A 23785-nucleotide genomic window follows, 5' to 3' on the forward strand; every position below is an offset into this window, starting at 1 on the left:
ATGAGGCCTTTATCACAGACCCTGGTTGCAAAAATTCTTTCCCAATTTTGTGCTTCCCTCCTAATCTTGGTTGTATTAGATTTGTTTGTGCAAAAACTTGTCAATTTAATGTAATCAAAATTATCCATTTTGTACTTAATAATGTTTTCTATCTCTTGTGTAGTAAAAAAATTCCTCCATTCTTCTTAAATCTGACAAATACACTATTCTTTGCTCCCCTACTTTGTTTATAGTATCAATCTTTATACCTAGATCATGTATTCATTTGGACTTTATTCTTGTGTACGCTGTCAGGCATTATACCATGCCTGGTTTCTACCACATTGTTATCCAGTTTTCCCAGAAATTTCTGTCAAATAGTCACTTCTCATTGGGGTCCTTGGGTTTATAGTAGATTGCTATATTCATTGGTTATTGTCTCTTGAGTACCTAACCTATTCCACTGGTCTGCGCCTCTGTTTTTTAGCCAGTATCAAGTGGTTTTGATGATTGCTGCTTTATAATACAATTTGAGATCTGGCACAGCTAGGGCACCTTTCCTAGCATTTCTTTTCATTAGTTCCCCTGATTTTCTGGACCTTTTGTTCTTTCAGATGAATTTTGATATTATTTTTTCTAGCTCTAGAAAATAATTATCTGGTAGTTTGATTGGTATGGCACTGAGTAAGTAAATTTAGGCAGAATTGTCATTTTTTATCATATTGGCTTGTTTTTCCACTTACTTAGATCTGACTTTATTTGTGTGAAAAGTGTTTTGTAATTGTGTTCATATATAGTCCCTGGGTTTGTTTTGGCAGGTAGACTCCCAGATATTTTATAGTGTCTACCATAGCTTTAAATGGGATTTCTTTTTCTATCTCTTGCTGTTGGGCTTTGTTAGTAATATAAAGAAAAGGAGATCATTTATCTGGGTTTATTTTGTAACTTGCAACTTTGCCACAATTATTTATTATTTCAAGAAGTTTTTTACTTGATTCTCTGTGATTCTCTAAGTATATCATGATATCATCTGCAAAGAATGATAACTTAGTTTCTTCTTTGCCTGTTCTAATTCCTAAAATTTCTTTTTCTTCTCTTATTGCTACAGCTAACATTTCTAGTACCATATTGAATAACAATAGTGATAATGGACATACTTTTTTTCACCCCTGATCCTTTTGGGAATGCATCTAGCTTGTCCCCATTGCATATAATACTTGCTGATGATTTTAGGTAGATACTGCTTATTATTTTATGGAAAATTCCATTTATTCGTATGCTCTCCAATTTTTTTCAATAAGAATGGGTGTTGTATTTTGTCAAAAGCTTTTTCTGCATCTATTGAGATAATCATGTGGTTTCTGTTAGTTTTGTTGTTGATATGCTCAATAATGCTAATAGTTTTCCTAATATTGAACCAGCCCTGCATTCCTGGTATAAATCCTACTTGATCATAATGTCTTATTCTCATGATAAGTTGTTGTATTCTTTTTGCTAATACCTTATTTAAAATTTTTGCATCTGTATTCATTAAAGAAATTGGTCTATAATTTTCTTTCTCTGTTTGGCTCTTCCTAGTTTAGGTATCAGAACCATATTTGTATCATACAAAGAATTTGGTAGGACTCCTTCTTCCCTAATTCTCCCAAACAGTCTATATAGTATTGGAATTAACTGTTCTTTTAATGTTTGATAGAATTCACTTGTAAATTCATCTAGGTCTGGAGATTTTTTCTTAGGGAGTTCATTGATGGCTTGTTCAATTTCTTTTTCTGAGATGGGGTTATTTAAGTATTCAACTTCCTCTTCTATTAGTCTGGGAAATTTATATTTTTTAATATAATCATCTATCTCATTTAGATTGTCAAATTTATGTGCATACAATTGAGCAAAGTGATTTGTAATTATTGTTTTAATTTCATCCTCATTGGAGGTTTGTTCACCATTCTCATTTTTGATATTGGTAATTTGGTTTTCTTCTTTCTTTTTTTAAATCAAATTGACCAAAGGTTTATCAATTTTATTGTTTTTTTCATAAAACCAAGTTAGTTTTATTTATTAGTTCAACAGTTTTCTTAATTTCAATTTTTATTAATCTCTCCTTTGGCTTTCAGTATTTCTAATTTGGTATTTACTTGGGGGTTTTCAATTTGTTCTTTTTCTAGCTTTTCCAGCTGCATGCCCAATTCATTGATCTCCTCTTTCTCTATTTTGTTCATGTTGGCATTCCCCTAAGAACTGCTTTTGCAGTATCCCATAAGATTTGGTAGGTTGTCTCATTATTGTCATTCTCTTGAATGAAGTTTTTGATTGTTTCTATGATTTGTTGTTATACCCACTCATTCTTCAGGATTAGATTATTTAGTTTTCAATTAATTTTTGGTCTATCTTTCCATGACTTTCACTACATGAAATTATCGTTGCATCATAATGCAATAAAATCATTACAAGATCATAATCTGAGAAGCATGCATTGACTATCTCTGCCTTTCTGCACTGGATTGTGAGATTTTTATAGCCTGGTACTTGTATTTGTATTTGTGTCATGTGCCACTGAGAAAAAAGATATATATTCCTTTCTATCCCCATTCAGTTTTCTCCTGAGATCTATCATATCTACCTTATTCAGAGTTTTATTCACCTCCTTAACTTCTTTCTTGTTTATTTTGAGGTTAGATTTATCAAGTTCAGAGACGGGGAGATTGAGGTTCCCCACTGGTATAGTTTTGCTCTCTATTCCTTCCTGTAACTTCCTTATCTTCTCCTCTAAGAATTTGGATGCTATAACACTTGGAGCACATATGTTTAGTAATGATATTGTTTCATTGTCTATGGTGCGTTTTAGCAGGATATAGTTTTCTTCCTTATTTCTTTTGATTAGATCTATTTCTGCTTTTGCTTTGTGTAAGATTAGAATTGCTATTCCTGCTTTTTATTTTACATCAGATAAAGCACAATATATTCTGCTCCAACTATTTATGTTTACTCTGTGTGTATCCCCCATTTCAAATGTGTTTCTTGTAAAAAGTATATTTTTGAATTATGGTTTTTAATCTATTCTGTTAGCTGTCTCCATTTTATGGGAGAGTTCATCCCATTCACATTCACATTATGATTACTAAATGTGTCTTTCCCTCCATCCTCTTTCCCCCCATTTGTAATTTAGTTTTCCCTTCTCCACAATAGAGTTTTAATTTTTGACCACCACCTCCCTTAGTCTTCCCTTCTTCCTTTCAGCCCCTCTTCTTTTTACTCCCCTTTTCCCTTACTACTTATTTCCTCCATTTTAGCCTCCCCTCCTTTTTCTTTCCCCCTTCCCCTCCTCTTGCCTATAGAGCTACTTAGATTTCTATCCTTAACTGAGTTTATTGTTCCCTCCTTGAACCAAATCACATGAGAGTAAATCTCAAACAATGCTCATCTCCCTCCCCTCTTTCCCTCTACTGTAATATATTTTTGTGCCTCTTCTTATCATATAATTTACCTTTTTCACCTCCTCCTTTTCACATCTCCCATTACAATACCTTCACACCTTTAAATCACATTTTTATCATCACATCATTTACTTTATACCTTCTCCCTAAATCTATGTCTATATCATAATAAACATACAATTCTCAAGATTAACAAGTATCACCTTCCCTTACAGGGATGTAAACAGTTTGCCCATATTGAATAACATGTTTTTTTCCCATTTACCTTTTTATGCCTCTCTTGAGACTTGTGTTTCAAGACTGAATTTTCTGTTGAGCTCTGGCTTTTCATCAGAAAGGTTCAGAAAACCCTTATTTCATTGACGATCCATCTCCTTGCCTGAAATATTATGCTCAACTTTGCTGGGTAATTGATCCTTCGTTATAGTCCCAGCTCCTTTGCCCTATGGAATATCATATTTCAGTCCCTCTGATCTTTTAATGTAGAAGCTGCAAGGTCCTGTGTGATCCTGACTGTAGCTCCTTGAGATTTGAATGGTTTCTTTCTGGCTGCCTGGTGTATTTTTTCCTTCACTTGATAGTTCTGCAATTTGGCAATGATATTCCTTGGTGTTTTTAGTTTGGGATCCCTTTCAGGAGGTGTCAGAAAGATGAATTCTTTTGATGACTATTTTGCCCTCTGGATCTAGGACTTCAGGGTATTTTTCCTTGATGATTTATCTTTGGAAAGTATTGTCCAGGTTTTTTTCATCATGGCTTTTTGATAGACCAATAATTTGTACATTTTCTCTCCTGGATCTATTTTCAAGGTCAGTTGTTTTTCCAATTAGATATTTTACATTTTCTTCTATCTTTTCACTCTTTAGATTCTGTTTGAGTGATTCTTGATGTCTCATAGAGTCATTAGCTTCTACTTGCCCGATTCTAATTTTTATCTAATTGTTTTCTTCAGTTAACTTTTGCATCTCCTTTTCCATCTGTCCAATTGTTCCTTTTAAGGAATTATTTTCTCCACTTAGGTTTTGTACTTCCTTTTCCATTTGTCCAATTTTTCTTTTAAATTCTTCTGTGATTTCTTTTTTCATATTTTTAAACTCATTGACCAGTTTTTCTTCTATTTCTCTAATTTGGCTTTTAAAATCCCTTTTGAGCTCTTCCAGGAATGCTCTTTGGGCTTGAGACTAGTTCGTATTCCCTTCTGAAGTTTCAGATGGGACTACAGTCTCAATGTTGACCTCTTTGATATTCGTGTTTTGGTCCTTGTCCCCATAGAAAGATTCTGTGTTCTTTTCATTTCTGCTTTGCTTCTTACTCATGATGATCACATGTTTTTCTGGCTTTTAAAGTAGATCTCTGATCCTGGGGCATAAAGGCTTCTGTTTCACAGTTCTTGGGCCTTGAATTTAAGTCTTTGTGTGTTGTGGCCTCTGGTTCTTTCAGCTAGAAGCTAAAATGCTGCAGCTTATCTGGTGCTGAGCTGGCTGGTGTTGGAAAGCAGAGGCCAGGTGAAGTCTTTCTTTGTTTCCCCAGAGTTACCCTGGAGCTAGCTGCGTTAAGTGTGTGTGTGTGTGTGTGTGTGTGCGTGTGTGTGTGTGTGTGTGTGTGTGTGTGTGTGTGTGTGTGTGGTCTGGCCATAGGAGGTCTTCTCTGCTAAGCTAGAGTATAGGCAAGCTCAGTGGTCGCTGAATCCATCTATGCTAGTGTCTTCCCGATTCTCTGGGGGTGCATTATGCACACCTGGGGTCCTGGTGTTGGTAGTTGCAGGCTTCACCCTTTTGGGGCTCAGGAACTCCTCCCGGTTTACTGAGGTGGGGCCCTCTGGGGCAGCTCTGGTCCTGCACTGGTCCTCTTCAGCCACAGCAAGAGGGACTCCCTTTGCAATTTTCCTAGCCTCATGGGCTAAGAGACTGTTTGACCCTTCGGCTGATCCCATTGTTCCAGGATTTTTCCTGGGAAAATATTTCATGGGTTTTTCAAGGTCAACGAGGGAAGGGATAGAGCATTTACTGATCACTCGGCCATCTTGGCTCTTGGAAGTTCATGTAGGTGACTTACAGACATTTAATCTGCAGGCTGATAGTCTCAGGAGCAGCTGTTGCAGTTACCTAGGTCTCCAGGATCTCTTGCTTGGTTCCACTGGACTCCCATCTTGGGTTGATATGCCTGAGATTCTGCAGTGCAGCTGCTGCCTCAGACTCTTCCTCAGTGAGTACCACACTGGTAAAGCCTGTGCTCTATGTGCTGTGTGCTCCTCCAGCTCCCTTTTTATGACATTAAAAAAGGGTTCTCTATCCCTATACTTTGTAGGGTTTTTAGCATAAAATAATGTTGTCTTTTGTCAAAAATTTTCCTGCTTCTCTTGCTGCATCTATTGATTCAGTCTTCTAATCATTTGGTTTTGGTTGTTTGGTTTTTAATATGATTAATTATGTTCATTGTTTTCCTGATGTTGAATCAACCTTGCATGCCTAGTATAGATCCCACTTGTTCATAACAAATATTTTTTTAAATAAATATAAGTCCTATAGGATTTTTTTAAAATAAAAATTTAAAAACTTTGAGTCAATGTTCATTAATTATACTGGCCTATATAATTTTCTTTAACTGTTTTATCTTTCCCTTGTATTGGTACCAAGATTATAATTGTCTCATAAAAGGATTCTAGTAGGGTGCCTCTTTCTCAATTTTTGAGAATAATTTGTGAAGTATGAGTACTAACTGTTCTTTAACAATTTGATAGACTTTTCTGGTGAATCCATCAGGTCCAGGAATCTTTTTTCCTTTGGTAATTCCTTTGCAACTAGATCTATTTCCTTTTATGAAATTGAGTTGTGTCACATCTTTATCTGATCTTCTGAGAGTTTGTGTATTTCATATTTTTGAAGGCATTTCTATTATATTCTCAGTTTTGTTAGTATATGACCCTGTATAGTATGTGCTAATTATTCTTCTTATTTCTTCTATTTTTGTTTGATTTCACCTAGATGATTTGGTATTTAATTGATTTAATTTTTTCTGCTCTTTTCTTTTTAATCAGTTTAGGTAAGGGTTTATTAATTGTGTTAGTCTTTTCAAAGAACCAACTTTTAATTTTATTTGTAATTTCTATGGGTATTTTGTTTCCAATATACCCATTTCTCCTCTAATGTTTAATATCTCCTCTTTTGTGCTAGTTATATGTTTATTTGTTGATTTTTGGATTTTTAAAAATGCATATTCAGTTCATGAATTTTCTCTTTTTCTATTGTGTTAATGTATGATTGTAAGGATATGATTTTACCCATGAGGACTGCTGTGGCTGCATCCCAGAAATTTTGGTATGTTGTTTCATCATTATAATTTTCTTTGTCATAATTATTAATTATTATATGATTTGTTATTTGGCCCACTCATCATTTAAGATTTTATTACTTAATCACCATTTGAGTTTGTATATATATTTTTTATTCCTGGAAACAATTTCTATTCTTATTACATTATGGTCTATAAAGGATGTATTGATTATTTCTACCTTTTTACATTAGTTTGTAATATCTCTGTGCCCTAGTACACAGTCATTTTTTGCAAAAGTTTCATGTAGTATATGGAAATATGTCTATTTTTTTGCTGCCCATTTTGAATTCACCATAAATCTCTTAACTCTAATTTCTTCAGAAATTTGTTCAGTTTCATATTTTCCCTTTTGTTTATCTATCTATGAAACTTATTCAAACTGGGTAGAGGGGAATTGAAGTCTCCTGTTACTATTATGTTATTATCTATGTCTTTGTGAAACTCAGATAATGCTTCCTTTAAGAATTTGTATTCTAAAGCATTTGGGGTGTATAAGTTTATTGTTGGTCCTTTTGCATTATGTAGTTTCATTGTTTTTCTCTTTTAATTTTTTAAATGTTTATTTTGCTTTGTCTAATACTGTGATGGTGACTCCTGATTATTTTTGGATTCACTTAATCCATAATAAATTTTTCCCCATGCTCTAAGTTTTATTTTTTATGTGTCTTTATTATTTTAAATGTCTATATTTGTAAACAAGATTATAGAGTTTTGTTTTGATATCCAATCTGTCACTCCTTTTCACATTTAAAGTTATAAAAGCAAGATTTACATTTTCCTCCATCTGTCTCTAAAATGACTTTTTCCAAGTAATTTCTTACCTTATTCTATAAGCACAGTATCATGTTTCTTCAATTACTCTAATCTTTTTTTAAAATTAAATTGTTTTATTTGTTTTCAGTGTTCTACAATCATTTCCATATATCTTAGATATTTTTTTTCCCTCCCCCTCCATCTCCACTCCCTCCCTGAGACAGCATAAAATTTTATATAGGTTCTACACATACATTCCTATTAAATATATTTTCACCTCAGTCATGCTGCATAGAAGAATTAAAATGAATGGGAGAAATCATAAAACAAAACAAAACAAAATGTAACACAAAAGAAAATGGTTTGCTTCATTCTGTGATTGAATTCCACAATTCTTTCTCTGGATGTGGAAGGCATTTTGCCTTGAGTCCATTGGGAATATTTTAAGTCTTTGCGTTGCAATGAAGTACTAAGTCTAACCAGAAAAATTCCTTGCACACTGTGGCTGTTGCTGGGTACAAAGTTCTCCTGGTTCTGCTCCTCTTACTCAGCATCAGTTCATATAAGTCTTTCCAGGCCTCTCTGAAGTCTTCCTGTTTATCATTTCTTATAGCACAATAGTATTCCATTACATTCATATACCACAATTTATTCAGCCATTCCCCAATTGATGGGCATCCCCTTGATTTCCAGTTTTTGGGCACCACAAAGAGAGCTGCTATAAATATTTTTGTACATGTGGGGCCCTTTCCCATTTTTATGATCTCTTGGGGATACAGTCCTAGAAGTGATATTGCTGGGTCAAAGGGTATGCAAATTTTTATAGCCCTTTGGGCATAGTTCGAAATTGCTCTCCTGAATGGTTGGATCAGCTCACAGCTCCACCAACAATGAATTAGTGTTCCAACTCTCCCACATCTTCTCCAACATTTTTCATCTTCCTGTTTTGTTATGTTAGCCAATCTGATAGGTGTGATGTGGTATGTCAGAGTTGTTTTGATTACTTTAATCCTTTTTAAAGGTGGCTCTGTTCCCACTGGCTCTCTTCTCCTTCACCCTGGTCCTCTCTTTCTCATTTGTTGTCCTTTTCCTTTTAGGGTTTTTTTATTTGTTCCTCTATTTTGCTTTTATCTAGTTGTACATTTCTTCCTCTTCTTTTTTTCCTTTCAGTTAGTCAAGTAGATTTCTCTCTTCCCCTTCTCTCCTTCACTTAGTCTTTTTCATTAATTTTTAAATTTAGTTTTTGTAGCCCTTTCCAAAAATTAATTCTCTCACTCTCTTCATTACCCAATTTTTCTATTTATTCTAGACCCTTATCCTCTAATTAATGACCATATAGTCATCTGCTCCCTCCCTCCCTCTCTCTCTCTCTCTCTCTCTCTCGCTCTCGCTCTCACTCTCTCTGTCTCTTTCTGTCTCTCTCCTCTGTGTTCTTTATAGAAATCAGTTTCCAAAGTATCAATTCTAGGCTCTGACCACTACGTGCTTTCTGCCACTGTGCTTTACTCTCAGAACAGTGCCAATCATTTCTCCATGGTAGGGTCCCTTCCTCTTCTCCAAACTTCATCTCCCCTTTTCTCTACACTGATCTACATCCTCTCTCATTGGTCTTTTTTTCTTTTCTACATTTGCCTGGCAATCCCCTTCCCATATCTATGTTCTCCCACTTCTCCCAGTACCAGTTGCCCCCAGGGATTCCAACTCACCTCCCTTTTTCTCCCCATCCCAGGACAAATAGACTTTTCAAACACCAAATGTTCCAGGCTTTATCCATTGTAAGGTCTTCATCTCCCTTTACGCACAGGAGCATTCATCAGTGGAAGCTCCTCCCATCTCCAAAGTAAGGATTCCTTCCTTTCTCCCTTTGAGTCTTTCTTTCCACCTTCTCTTCTACTCCCCTGTTGGCTCTTCTCTTTATGAGATCACAGAGGTCACCTTACTCTTATTGCTAACCCTTATTTTGACCCCACTGTATTACTCACTCCTCTCTATCCCCTTGCTTTCTCCCCTCTTTTCATGTGTCCTTTCATGTTGTCATGTAGTCTCAAAAAAAAAAAATATTAACCAGTAGACAAGGTGTCAACAGGTTCTGTTCATAATTCCCTTCTCTGCCTCTGTACACTATTATCTCTATCAGACTTCTGTCTTCATCACTTTTTCCTTGTGTATGGTGAGAAAGAAGTCTCTTAATGGTCTTTCTTTTGTAACTCCATTGCTATTGATGCCTGCATTTATTCACTCCTGTATCTGTTGCTTGGGGTATTTGAGAAGCAAATAATTTCTTCAGTTATGGTTTTCTTTTTAAAAATGTTTCAAACTCATCTTTATTATGGAAATTCAACTTCTGTCCTCTATGGTTAAACTTAGATTTGCAGGACAGGTCACTGTAGGCCTGCACCTGAACTCCAATACTCTTCTGAACACATTATCCCATTCTTTCTTCCTTTTTTCTAGTGGGTGCAGAATAGTTTTGCTTTATTTGAATATCCTTTCTTTTTTATTTGAATGTCTAGTTGGCACATTGGATAGAGCACCAGACTTGGAATCATCTTTGTGAGTTCAAATCTTACCTGAGCTACTTATAGCTGTGTCACTAGATCCAGTTTGCCTCAGTTCCTCATCTGTAAAATGATCTGGAGAAGCAATCACAAAACATACCATTATCTTTGCCAAGAAAACTGCAAAATGGGATCATGGAGAGTTGGACACGACTAAAACAACTGAAAAAAAGAAACTCTTGATGGCTTGCAGAACTTTTCTTCCAAATTGAATTTAAAAATTTTTAAATTCAAATAGAGTTTGCAGGTTTGATTTTTTTTCTGCAGGTGATCTGTGCATTTTTTCATTTGGGATTTCATTTTGTATGTCCTGAAGTTCTGGGTAGTTCTCATCTATGATCTCTTTCATTGTGGTATTAAGGTTTTTTTGTTCTGTCATGTTCTTCTGGGAGACCTATGATCCTTAGGTTGTCTCTGTGTATCTTGTCTTTGAAATTTGTGTATTTTGCTTGCATAGTGAGCATATTTTCTTTTAATGTTTTTGTTTCTTATTTCTTTTCTTCTAGGTTGGACTTCACTTCTGTGTATTTGAATTCCCAATCTGTTGTTTTCTTTTTTCTTCCTTTAGTGAGGGCTTAACATTGTATATTAAACTTTTTTTATTCTGCTCACTATTTTTGCTGTGCAGGATATGAATTCTGCTCTCATAATTCTCATTTCTCCTTTAAAGCACTCAGGAACAGTGTGTTGTAGGTCCATATTCTCCTCAAATTCCTCAAGGTCCTCTGTTTTATCAAATGTTAGATCATCTCCCTTCATTTTACAGTCTTTATTTATAGATACTTGAACTTCTTTGCTAGATTTTGAGGTCATATTTCCTTCTGTTGTTACTGTCATTCATATTGATTTATCTGTTTATGTTCAAAGTCTCTGAGATTTTTTTTTCTTGAAATCTTTGGTACTTTCAGTCTTTTTTCCTCCCCTTATTTTCCTTATTATTCAATTTGTGACTCTTTCTCCTCTGATTGTGGTTTCCTTGGGCATTAGATCTCAGCGTATCTCAGCATCTTTCCACACTGGGCAATTCACAGTTCATCAGTCTAGGTCTCTACTGTAGAGGACTTTTGGGTGGTCAGAACTGACCCCAGCAGGATGCTGTGCTCTTTCATGCAGGCACAACCTCCTAAGTACAGGGTATGCTGTTGTTGTGGTCCATCCAGCTCCCTCTATTCCTTACTTCTCTGGTCTGGAACCAGCAGTTTGGAAGCTCTTTCCTGCAGTACTGGCAGTTTAGAGCTTTGCAGAGCTTGTGCTTTTGGAATGCAGCACCCAGCAGGCTTTTGCTCCCAAAGGACCATGACCAAGTTGACTCTTGAGGCCTTAGCAAACTTCCTCAGTTCAGCCTGGGATGTCTATAGCACTGGAAGGAGGGTGAGAGGAAAGGATTTCAGGGTTGGGTTTTGATGTGAGGCTGTGTTGTATTTTTTGAGGTGGCTAATGTGGCCTTGCTCACTGTAGCATCAGAGGCAGATAACGGGTGCCGAGTGAGATCAGGGTTATTGAGTGTCAGTTCTTGAGTTTTCAGGATTTTTTCTTTTAACTTTTTGAAGAAAAATTTAGGTGTGTTAGACAATGGAAACAGCTGAAGTTACTTTGTCTTTGGTAATAATTTCTGTTTTGGAGAGGTTTGAGAGGTTGTGAAGATTGGAGAAAATGCCTAGTCCACTATCTTAATGCTCATATGACCCAGAAATCCCTATTATCCCCATTTTACCTATGAGGAAACTGAAGCTGAGAGAAGTTAAGTGATTTGCCTAGTATCACACTGCTAATAAGGCCTGAGGCTAAATCTGAACTCAGGTCTTTCTGACTTCAAATCCAGTGCTTTTACTATGTTACCTAGAGGCCTCCAATAAGTGTATAGGAAGGAGTATGTGAAGGAGCTACAGGAGTATTGCAACATGGTATGACAAAGCAGAAAGTAAGTGACAGACAGAAGGATGCTTCAGAACATCTACTTCTTTTTTTAAAAAAAAATATGGCCTCCTAACCACTAATGGGATTGTTGAGGAGCAATCATTCCCCCTCCCCCTCAAACAGGACAAAATGAACTTTCCCTATAGTAAGAATATCTCTTCTTCTTGATTTCTGGAGCAATATTTATTTGAAGATTTCACCTGGGTAATGGGTCATGTACTGCCTTGGGACAACTCCCCTAAACAGATGTCTATTCATCATTGTTGTTGTTCAGCTGTTATCAGTCATGTCTGACTCTTCATGACCCCATTCAGGGTTTTCTTGGCAAAGATATTGGAATGATTTGGCATTTCCTGATCCATTCAAGGCAAACATGGTTAAGTGACTTCACACAGCTTGTAAGTGTCAAGGTCAGATTTGATATTGGGAAGATGAATCTTCCTGATTCAAGACCCAGTGCTCTGTGCACTATGGCACCACCTAGAGTAATGGTAATTTAAATGGGGAGATCTTTCCCATTCATTAATAGTCCCATGTGACCTGCCTGGGACATATGGAAGTCTAAGTCACATGGAGCCTGTGGTGGGAGGAGTTTTCTGAATGGGTGGAACAGGAAGAGGAGGAGCTACAGCAAAGCTGAGAGAAAATTAGTGAGAGAGTAGTCAGAGCTAGGAAGGATACAGGGGAGCAGACTTGGCTAGCATGAGTGAAAGAGCTTGCTTGTGATTTTGTTTAAGGGAGCTGGTTTGTGGGAAGCCTAGCAGGAAGAAGACTTGGGGATGGTGTAATTCTCTGTAATGCTATTGTGTACAGATCTTTGTTACTATGATGGATTTGGCTTTCTGGTGTCTGAATAAATGTTTTGGTTCTGTCTTCCATGTAGAGAGTCTGTGGTATTTCATGATACAGAATTGTGCTGGGATATTCATGGCCACTGTAGGTGCTGTGAATATCGCATTGGTGCTACAAATGGTGACAAAAATGAGATTGTAAAATATCAGACCTCTATTTGGAGACAGAAAAGCAGAGGAGATAGAGGAAGAAATGGATGTCTCAAGGTGGGAGGATTTGCCTTATTCCTCCCTAGCAGGAGAGTGGCCTAAAGTCACAGGGCTCTGTGAAAACTGGGAACCAAGGTTACAGTAGGAAGAACCCAGAGACTTAAAATGATGCTTACAGGGAATACCAATAGAACCAGGAAAATAAATGGCAGGGGTGTGTAGAAGAGGATAGGCATGGTTAGAAGAGTAAGCTGGAGGGTCTCAGGTGGTAGAAAAAAAGCTGTTGTTAGTTTAGCTCACAAAACAAGCAAAAAAAGTAACAAGAGAAGGGATGTATGGGCAGCTTCTCAGGCAGAAGCACAACAGGAGAATCAAGGGGGCCACACAGTGTTTGGGGAGATAATTGAGGATTTTACTCAGCAGCAGGTCACAGATATTTTGAGTCAGTTCATCCAAAGGATGGGAGAATCATTGGTACCTTGGATGGTGAACATCAGTGAAAAAGATAAATTTCTTCAAGAGAGAAGAGTAAATAGCAAGCAGATTCAAAGTCAGAATAGACTGATGAGCAAAGAATTGTTTACTACTCTTTTGAGAGCAGTGGTAGATTTTGGAAGAGAAATGATGACATGGTTTCCTTCGGCAATGAAGGACAAACACAACAACAGGATTTTGGAAGAATAGGTGGCATTCCAACTAATGAACTATACAAAATATATCAAGAAAAGAGGCTTGATTTTAGACAGAGCAGGGAAATTAGAGCTTCCCCTACAGATCCCCCTGAAAACATTGTATCCAAGTTCAGCACACCTGCAGGAAGAATGAAGTGTTGGCCAGACCCCAGCTCATATTAAAGAAAGTATACCTCTTCTAAGAGTGATGACCCCCAAACTGCAAATTAGAAAACAGTAAACAACAGTGAATGAGGCTATCATAATGGGTTCATGGACACCAGAAGCATGGGTGACCCTATACTTACCCTGCTTCTGGTTATTGTCTCCTTGTTTCTTTTTGGCCTTTTTGTCCATTCACCTTGTTTGTCAAATTTCTTTTCTGCAGGCTTAATATCCTCCTCCTGCAGATGCCTGATCACTTAAAGCAGATGTCCCCCCATCCACGACTGTTATGTGTCACCCCTGGACCTGATGTTGATCAAACCCCAGATGCCAGCTAAAGAACTAACCCCTTGAATGGGACCTCTTAGGGCAGGGACAGCTCTATGTCCAATCTTAGCAGGAAACAGTAGTTATGGAAGAAGAGAACTTAGTCCCTTACCCCAAGATTTTGAACCCCATTCATTTGAGGGGGGAGTGATGGAGTGCTTGTACTTAAGCCCCACCCTAAGATATTGTTTTATATACTTATTTTCTATTATCCCTGTTACAATTTTATTCATACCAGTTAGCCTCACTGACTTGACTTATGTAATGAATATGAACGAACTTGGGATCGAATGTAATGGTAATTTAAATTGGGAAATCTTTTCCATTCATTGATAGACCCATGTGACCTGTCTGGGTCACATGGAAGTCTGAGTCACATAGAGCCTGTGGTGGGAGGAGTTTGCTGAATGGGTGGAACAGGAAGGGTGGAACAGGAAGAGGTGAAGCTAGAGCAGAGCTGAGAGTAGGTTAGTCTTGAGAGCAGTCAGAGCTAGGAAGGATGCAGGTTGCTGGCTAGTGTGAGTGAAAGAGCTCGTTTGTGATCTTGTTTAAGAGGGCCTGCTTGTGATTTGTTTAATTTAACTGGTTTGTGAAAAGCCTAGCAGGGGGAAGGCTTAGGGATGGTGTTGTCCTCTATATTGTTATTGTGTATAATGTCTTTGTTACTATGATGGATTTGGCTTTCTGGTATCTGAATAAATGTTTTGGTTCTGTCTTCCATGTGGAGAGTCTGTGGTATTTCATGATTCAAAATTGCGCTGGGATATTCATGGCTGCCATCAGTGCTGTGAATATCATATTGGCGCTACATCTAGTTGCCCTGTCCTGATCATAAGCAGGAGTATTCAGTTCCTTTACGTTAACAGAATCATATCGCAGTGTTGGGAATCAGTGATGTAACTTGGAATTGTGCCTCATGGGGCAAATTCATTTGAGGGTAGAAGTGCCTATCCTGTGGCTCCTTAGGAGCTGTGATATTTCTTTTCCTGGACTATTTGGAATATGGAGAAATACATTCCGAGTATTGGTGTGTCCTGGCTCTTGTTCCTTGAGTGCAGTTAGCCCAGAAATGCTCCTTCTCCCCAGGTGGAATGGGCTGGGAAACCTCTTAAGAACCTCTTCTCTCCCAGAACTCTTATGTCTGAAGAATCCTTCTTCAGAGCTATTCCAGAAGAGCTCATCCCTTGCCTCAAATGGTTCAGATGATCCAAATGCCATCTTGGTTTCCTTTTCATTAGAACTCCTATGACTTGAGAAGTCTTGTCCGGTCCCCAACACTTATCCTATCACAGGAAGGCCAAGGGATCTGAAATGCCTCCTCTTTCTGTTGTAACAATAACCAGATGAGTCCATCCTCTTTTCAGGAAATCAGGGTCCATGAAGTGGTTCATCTTCATAGGCAGAAAGTGATCTAGAACAAATCCCTGCTTGTTCCTGATCCCCAGGCTGCCCAGAAGCCTTCCTGCTCCACTGCTTGATCTGCATGAGCAAGTATGTCTCCAGTGGAGCCAATATCTTTTTTCCTTGTGTCTCAGGTTCTGCATCTACAAATGAGGGGGTTGGATTAGATGGCATTTGAAATCCTTTCCAACTCTAAATGTATGATCTGAAGATTGAAAAGGTAGGTTGAAGCTACATTGTGTGCCAGGCTATGATATTTGTATTTTATTCTATAGGTAATAGGGATCCAGGGAAGATTTTTGAGCAGTAGAATGATATAATCAGAACTGTACATTAGATCTTGGCATGTTGCCTGTGGAAGGACCCTTCGGGGTAGTCTCAAAAGGGATGAAAACAAGTAGAAGAGAAGGTTGTTCAATAGACATTCCTAGACCTTTTCTTAGGGAACCCCACATAGCTGCGTCTGTCCCTGTTGAGGGTCATGCATATTGAAACAAAATATGCTTGTTTTAGAAGATCACTTACTTTTGATGGATATGGGACTTTTGATGTGGTCAACTGGTTATCACTTCCTTCTTAGTCTAAGGCCAGTTGATGAAGAACTCCTGGGAGTGGGATGGAGGTGCTCCTCTGGCTCCGTTCCCTAGGTGCTCTGGAATATGCTAACAAGAAAAATCCATTTGACTCCTTCCTTATTCCATTAAAATAAAGGTAAACCACTTTCTTCCTTCTCCCATCCCATTTAAATGGTCCTTAAATCTTGGCCCTTGATTTTTCTCTTTAGAGCTTCCCTTTAAGGGAACTTATTCCCTTGAACCATCAATTCTTTGTGAATGATTCTCAACTCTTTCCTGATTAGTGAGTGATTCACATGGTCCCCTATTTCTAACTAATTTCAATTCTGCCTCTCCTTTCACCCCAGTGACTTTGCTGCTAGGTGTGCTCTGTCCCAGCCCTTCCCTCTCTCCCTCTCCTCCATTACTTTCCGATTTTGAAACTCTAATAAGTCAATAACTTCCATTTCTACTGGGAAGGACATGCTAGTCAACGTCCTTTATTGCTCCATTCACCATCCCAGTGACTTCCCAAAGAAAAACACCCCTTCCTTGTCACTCTCCTGTATGTTTTCTCCCCTTATTAAATGTAAGCTTATTGAGGGCCGATAATGTCTTGCTTTTTGGGTTGTATCCTTAATATGTAGTGTAGTGTGCATAATAAAGACTTAAAAATGATTTTTCATTTCATTTTATTTTGACTTATCCAACTTTTGTTATACATTTTTAGTTCCTTTCTGGGCATTTCCCCTTGGGTGACTCACTGTATCATCAAATAACATGTCAGAAATTCAGTTCATTATCTTTATGGCCATCTTCCCTCTCTCCATGTCCAGTTGACTACTTCTTCTGAGTTCACATAATGGTACCATTATTTCCCAAGACTAATATCTGGGGGTAGAGGAAAAGATATTGGATATGTCATCAAGTTCCTTGGGTTTAAATCTCAGTTGATATTAGGCAAATCACTTTACATCGTTAGGGCTCTGTTTCCTCATCTCTAAAACAAGAAAGTTTTGCCTGTCTAATCTCTAAGGTTTCCTATAGCTCAAAATTCTGTGATTCAGTGCGTCTTTTCTTTTTCCAGTCATCTATAACCAATGTTAGTGATAATAATAATTCGTATTGGTAAAATGCTTTATCATTTACAAAGTGCTGCATATCTTATCTTATTGGATTCTAACAATAACCCTATTGTTTTAAAGTCTTTTTTTTACAGATGAAAAATTGTGAGTCTCAGAGATTAATGATTTGTGTAAGATCATAAATCTAATAGGTACAATAGTGGGATTAGAGCTTAGGTCTCTTGATACCCAAATTCATTGTTGCATAGGCATCTTTTCCTTCATATTGCTACTGATTCCAGCCTAGTCAAATGTTTTAAAACATATTTTAATTTCGTAAAAGAGAGGCAGTGGGAAGTGGAAGTAAAGCACAGATTTGGATACAAGAGAACTAAATTTGAATGCTTTCTTTTCTATTTACTCTCTGTATGGCCTTGAAAAAGCCACATACCTCTCTGGATCTCAGTATCTGCTAGAAAATGAAGGGGTTGATATTCAAGGTTCCTTTTGGTTCTAAATTTATGATCCTACATAAGCTCTAAAGTCCATTCTAATTCAACTTCCTATGAGCTTTCTCTCACTTTTCCAGCCTTCTTTCCTCAAACATAAAACCTCCTTTCTATTGAGGCTAGTCAATGCACATTATATACCTCATTCATTATTGTTTCTGTACCCTTATTGCTAATATTTCCCCTGACTGGAAATGTATTTTTTTTTCTTCTGCTCTTTGACTATCTAAATCTTGCCTATTCCTTAAGACCCACGTAAGCCTCTTCTCCTACATTAATTGATCAGTCAATTAAGAAGTATTTATTATTGCCTTCTCTACTCAGCACCTTGCTAGGGGATGGAGATTCCCATCAAAAGTGGGAAAATCTCTGTCCTATGGTGCTTACATTCTTTTAGTCTTTTCTAACATGGCAATCCAATAAATGTATTCTCTACTCATTTTCAACTATACTCACTGCTTTTGTCTTTACTTCTACTGTTCTGTGTGTCTATGTTGTTTTCTCAACTAAATTATAAATTCCTGGAGGGAAGGGACCCTAAACTTCTTGATTTCTTCCTAGGGAAAATGTGATGCAATGGGAAGAGGGGACTTTTGGATTTGGACGTCGGAAGTACTGACTTGCTGTCTGGGAAAGTCATTTGCCTTTTTGGTTTCATTCAAGTCAATAATAAAATGAGGGAGCTAGATCAAATGGTCTCTAAGGTCTTCCAGCTTTAAATCTTGTGATCCAAAATGCCTAGAACAGTGCTATTGGCTCAGCAAGTACTCAATAACTAATTACCTCTTTATTGAAAGAATAAATCTATCTCATATTTATAGAATATCATTGAGCTAATTTGATAATAATGGTCTGTATGGGAGTATCTCAATAATAAAGTAAGTGATAAAATCAAGATTTTAACAAAGCAAAATATCACTAATTTAAATAATGCTAAGGAGATAGAGAACAAGAAGCCTGATTGAATTAGTTGCCAGGCCTAGAGGCCTGAGGGCTACCCGAGTCTTACCTTACCTGTCCCAGGTCTTCAGTTGGCCAAACCGGATAAACGTATGAGAGAAGAGACTTTCCGGAGTCGAACAAGGGTTAGGCTTTATTCAGGGTCCTGGTTACATGTGCAGGGGGAGCTCTTCCTTAGGAGGGAGAGAGAAGTCTCCCAAGGAGGCAAAGATCTTACAGTAAGAGATTGGAAGCAGAAATGGAAGTGGGGAGAGAGGGGGAAGGGAGAGCGAAGAGAGGAAAAGGGAAGAGGCGCCTTCTGTCCTGTAAGGGCCCCTCCCACGCTAAGAGCGCCTTCAGGCTTTCCTGACCCTAATTAAGCTCTCCGGCCGTGTAGTTTGCACCTGAATACCGTGCCTGTTAGATAACAATAGGTGTGCCCAGATCCGGGTCAGTCTCGAGGGCGGGGATGCTCCTCCCATCACGTTTCTCACGGGAAGAGGCGGAAATACACAAGATAGCTCGGTCTCACTCCTCGATTTCCTGCTGTTTTCTGGGGGGCCTCATGAGAACTCTAAGATTTAGAAGTTCCCACCTTTACCCGCCCGAGACTGTCCACATGGAATTGAGCTTCCACCCCCAACAATTAGTAAAAAGTGTTTTTGGTAGAATATCTTTTCAGAAATGAAATTTTATCATTTTCAAGTACCTATGATAACTTGAGCCAGATTAACAAAGTGTTGCTTAGTAGAATGCCTTAGAAGATTCGCTTTAATAGTCAGCTACAATGAGGAAATGAGATGGTGCAGTGAAAAAATATGTGGTAGTTAGATAGAAGATCTGTATTTGAATATAGAATTTTCCCAACTTTTATTACTGGGGCAGGGAGGTGGTACAGTGGCTAGAGTGCTGGGCCTGGAAGACTCATCTTCCTGAGTTCAGATCTGACCTCAGACGCTCACCAGCTGTGTGACCCTGGGCAAGTCACTTAACACTGTTTGATTTAGTTTCTTCATCTATAAAATGAGCTGGAGAAGGAAATTGTCAACTACTGTAGTATCTTTGCCAAGAAAACTCCAAATGGCGTCACCAAGAGTCAGACATGGCTGAAATGACTGAACAACAACAAAACTTACTACTACCTGAGTAGCTTTAGTCAAGTGCTATAATCTTTCTGGACCCCAGTTTCCTTAGCTATACAATGAGGGGGTCATGCTAAATGACCTCTCAGGTCTTTTCCAGCTCTAGGTTTATGACCCAGTGCTTTGTAACAAGTACATCAGTTATTTGTATATTAAGAGATGCTTCTGAAGTGCTTGAGAATAGGTTGTTCTTTTAATGGTTTAAATGCCCTCCATGACTCATGAAGTCGTATTGCTGCTATTGTTTCACTCGTGAAAACTTGTTTTTAAAAAAGGACAATGTGAGGTTAAGCTTTAGTCCAGTCTTTGTTCAAATGGTTACAATCTCAGAGCCCAAGGGGTCTGAATTACCAAGTTTTTTCATCATTCTGGAGTGGGCATGAAGTCCCAAGTGTAAAGTGCAGTAAAACCTATCCACTTTGGGTTTCAGCAGGATTCTATGCCAATGAAAACACATTCTTTGAAGATATGGGTAATTGCTGAAGGCTTTGTCTAATGTTAAGGCAGGATGGATGGACCATTTGAACTGGTTTAGGATTCATGATAATATATGGTTCAGGACTGAATAAAAGGGTATAATTCTATTGAGGGATTCCACTGAGCTCATAAACCACGAGAGAGCAGCTTGTCAGCAGAATGCAGAGATTGGGTTACAACTGAGCTAGTCAACATGGGACCACTCATGGCTGTTTATCACTTCTTGAGAAATGATTATTTTAGGGTTTTATTTTTTTTTCTTGAGGATAGATGTCTAGAAAATCAGTCTCCAAATAATTTGGCTCAATTATTTTAATTTTGTTTGCGGTTTCAAGAGCACCAAGATTCACAGTGGAACAAACAGTGTCATTACATGTTCTTTGTTAATGTAATTTGTGTACAACCCTCTCTACCTACATGCTCTCATACCACCAAGCAGACCAAGAGTAGGCAAGTGAACATTGTTCATTATCCCAGGTAGAACAGCCTTTTCTTCTGGTAGGGATGTGCATCAGTGGGAATTTGATATAATGTAAAGAGCACTGAAATTAGAGTGGAAAAAATTCCCAGAAACAAACCAGGTCTGGGATTCTGGATCTTTTACTGTCTACCTGTCAGATCTTAGGTAAGAGACTTCATGCATTTTGGTCTTAACTTTAAAATGAGGAGGTTTGATTATATGACCTCTAAGATTCTTTTCAACCCTGAACTGTACGATGCTATGAGGAAGAAATGGAATGTCATATCTAAAAGCACATGGCTTCTTTATACCTATAAGCTTTGTGTGTAAAAAGATTTTCTTCACTACCCTTTTAGGAGCAAGCTACCTGCCCCATGGCATTTCATTATTAAGTTCCAGGGGACACAAATTCTGATGTGATTTTTATTGTGGAAGATCTGCGTTGGTTTAACCACAGAATCAAAAATGAGATAGGGTTAGCGTTACAAAATGGCACGGTGAAACGTTTTCCTGTTGTAAGGTAGAAGCTCTTTGAATTCTCCCCACTGTTAGGATGTGTTATTTTGTGCTTGAAGGTTGAGAATCAACGGGTAGATAGCACAGTCGATAGAGTGCTAGCCATGGAATCAGAAAGCTCTGATTTTAAATCCAGCCTCAGACATTTACTAGCAATGTGACCATTGGCATGACATGCAACTTCACTGTGCCTCAGTTTCCTTGCCTGTAAAATGAGTAGGTTGGACTTGATGGCCTCTTCCAGCTCTAAATTAATGATATCCTGCATGTCTTTAATGACATCCAACCATTGGATTTGACATGATATGGTTACCTTGAAATTTATACTTGATGATTTGGGGTCATTTGGAACTTGTTTGAAACAGCATGTTACCCAGCTGTGGCTGACAAATGTTTAATACTACAGAGCCCCTGTACAAATGTTTAATACTACAGAGCCCCTGTTCTCTTCACCATGGGTATCATTTCCCCAGGACAGATTTTAGCCCCTCTATTGCCCCTTATCCTGTGCAATTCTTAGGTGTATCTTTTTAGGTAATCCTCTGGATGGGATTTCCCCAACATGATGGAGACTGTTTTTTGGTTCTTTTGCTATTTTGTGGAACTCTCCAGAAAGCCTTGTCCTGATGTCGAGGCAATGGGGACCTAGGTTCTCAAATGCTATGCCAGCAGAATACCGGTACTAGCAGGGCTCAACAAAATGGGAAGAGTTTAGTTATGGGTCTGGAGGGTGATTATGAGTCTTTTGTTTGAAGACCAGCTTAGCCAAGTTTGGAGAGGTTTATCATCAGGTTGGATTCAAGGCAACCAGGTTTTTGGCTACAACAGTTTAGCAAGACCATGAGATCCAGGAATAACTGAGCTTGATTGTAATAATAATAATAAATGGCATTTTTAGTGCCTTAACATTCGCAAAGCACCCTACACGTATGATCTCTTTTATTTTTACAACAACCCTGAAAGATAGGTGCTAATATTATCCCCTTTTTACAAATGAGGAAACTAAGGCAGACAATGGTCAAGTGATATATCCAGAGTCACACAGCTTAAAAAGATCCGAGTTCAGATTTGAATTCAGTTCCTCCTGATTCCCAGTTTAGCGCTCTACACTGAAACATCTAACTGAGTTTGAATCTTCATCTCAGGCACTTAGTAGCTGAGTGACCCTGCGTAAGTCACTTAACTTCTGCCTCAGTTTCCTCATCTGTAAAATGGAGACAATAATAACACCTACCAAAGGATTGTTGTAAGTTCAAATGAAATAACATATGTAAATTGCCTTGCAAACTGGAAGGCACTAGATAAAGGTTAGCTATTATAGGAGGGGATGCAGCATCCATAAAGGCAGTATCTGTACCTATACAATATGATTCCTTGAAGCACTGAAGTCACAATGTAGCACTTGGACTATTGATCTGTCATCTATCAGTTTTAAAAGATGTTATTGATGCCTTTTGTTTTTTATACCACAAGCATTTTACTGATATGACTCTCACTCACCCTCCAGCTCCAATAGAACTCTTTCTTCAATAAAGCAAAGCATTTAAGCAAAATGGATAAAATTATTCATCACTTTTGTAAAATGAATGACTGGTCATTTCATTTTCTGGTTGGATAAGCCCTTAGTGTTGCCCCATGGAAAAGAAGTGTTAAGTATGTCAAAGCTTGACTTTTAAGAACTTTACCTAATGCCAGCCCAACTATTCTTGTACTTTAGGTCTCAGAAGAATTGTTGGCAGGTGGATTTTTCCATAGGCTAACACAAACCTTTGGTGCTATCACTAAGACTAGTTCTCATAACCCCCTTGCTTGGAGCAACAGTCACTTCCATTTCCTGAGTGAGTATGCACTGGTTTATAACACTGTTCTATAGCCTGTTATGGTCAAGTTAACAGGAGAGAGGATTCTTGCTCTCAGGGATCTTAAAATCTCTTTATTCATCAATCACTGGGAAAGTTCTGCATCAGGGCCATTGGCTCCTGAAAGAAGCCAGCTAGGTGGTTGGTGCTCTGACCTTCCTGAGAAGCTCAGCTTCAAAGTTTCTCCATTAAGAATAGGGAGTACAGACTCTTCCAACCCTGGAAAGGGCTGTAGGATCGCTGGTGGGAGTAGGAGGTGCCTCAGTAGGCCAGGGAGATCACTGATTCTCCCTCCAAAGCCATTGGTTCTACCCTAGGTAGTTATCACAAGGTTGTGAGATTAAACAATAGTCAATTTAATCTAGAAATCTGATGGTTCCACCACTCCATTCACGTGCCTTCTCAACCACCACTGCACATTGCAGACATCTTGTGCTTTCTCATTCTGTGTGAGTCTTATGTACGTCTACCCATAAAATCTTCATTGAAGGGCTATTCCAAGTGCTGGAGGACTTCCTCTGGTTTTTTTGATATCATGAGGGTACCACTGTTTCACTTGGGCTGTCCATTTGTTGTCTTTTATTCAACATGAGAGGCCTGTCTCCCTTTCCAGTCATATGTATCCTCGATGATTTAAGTTGTTTCTCACATTTGGATCTCTCTTTTCCTTTTTCTGAAGGGGTTTCCCTCCCCACCCAGATCTTATGAGATAGCTAGCTAGTCATA

At 38.2% G+C, this 23785-nt stretch overlaps 1 pseudogene; it reads right to left on the reverse strand.

The window, feature by feature from the left end:
• LOC140517989 (aurora kinase A-like) overlaps positions 1-14003 on the reverse strand; it is a 29151-nt pseudogene extending 15148 nt beyond the window's left edge.
• Positions 14004-23785: the final 9782 nt, after the last annotated feature.

This window comes from Notamacropus eugenii, chromosome 1 (genome assembly GCF_028372415.1).
Source record: "Notamacropus eugenii isolate mMacEug1 chromosome 1, mMacEug1.pri_v2, whole genome shotgun sequence".
Taxonomy (NCBI): domain Eukaryota; kingdom Metazoa; phylum Chordata; class Mammalia; order Diprotodontia; family Macropodidae; genus Notamacropus; species Notamacropus eugenii.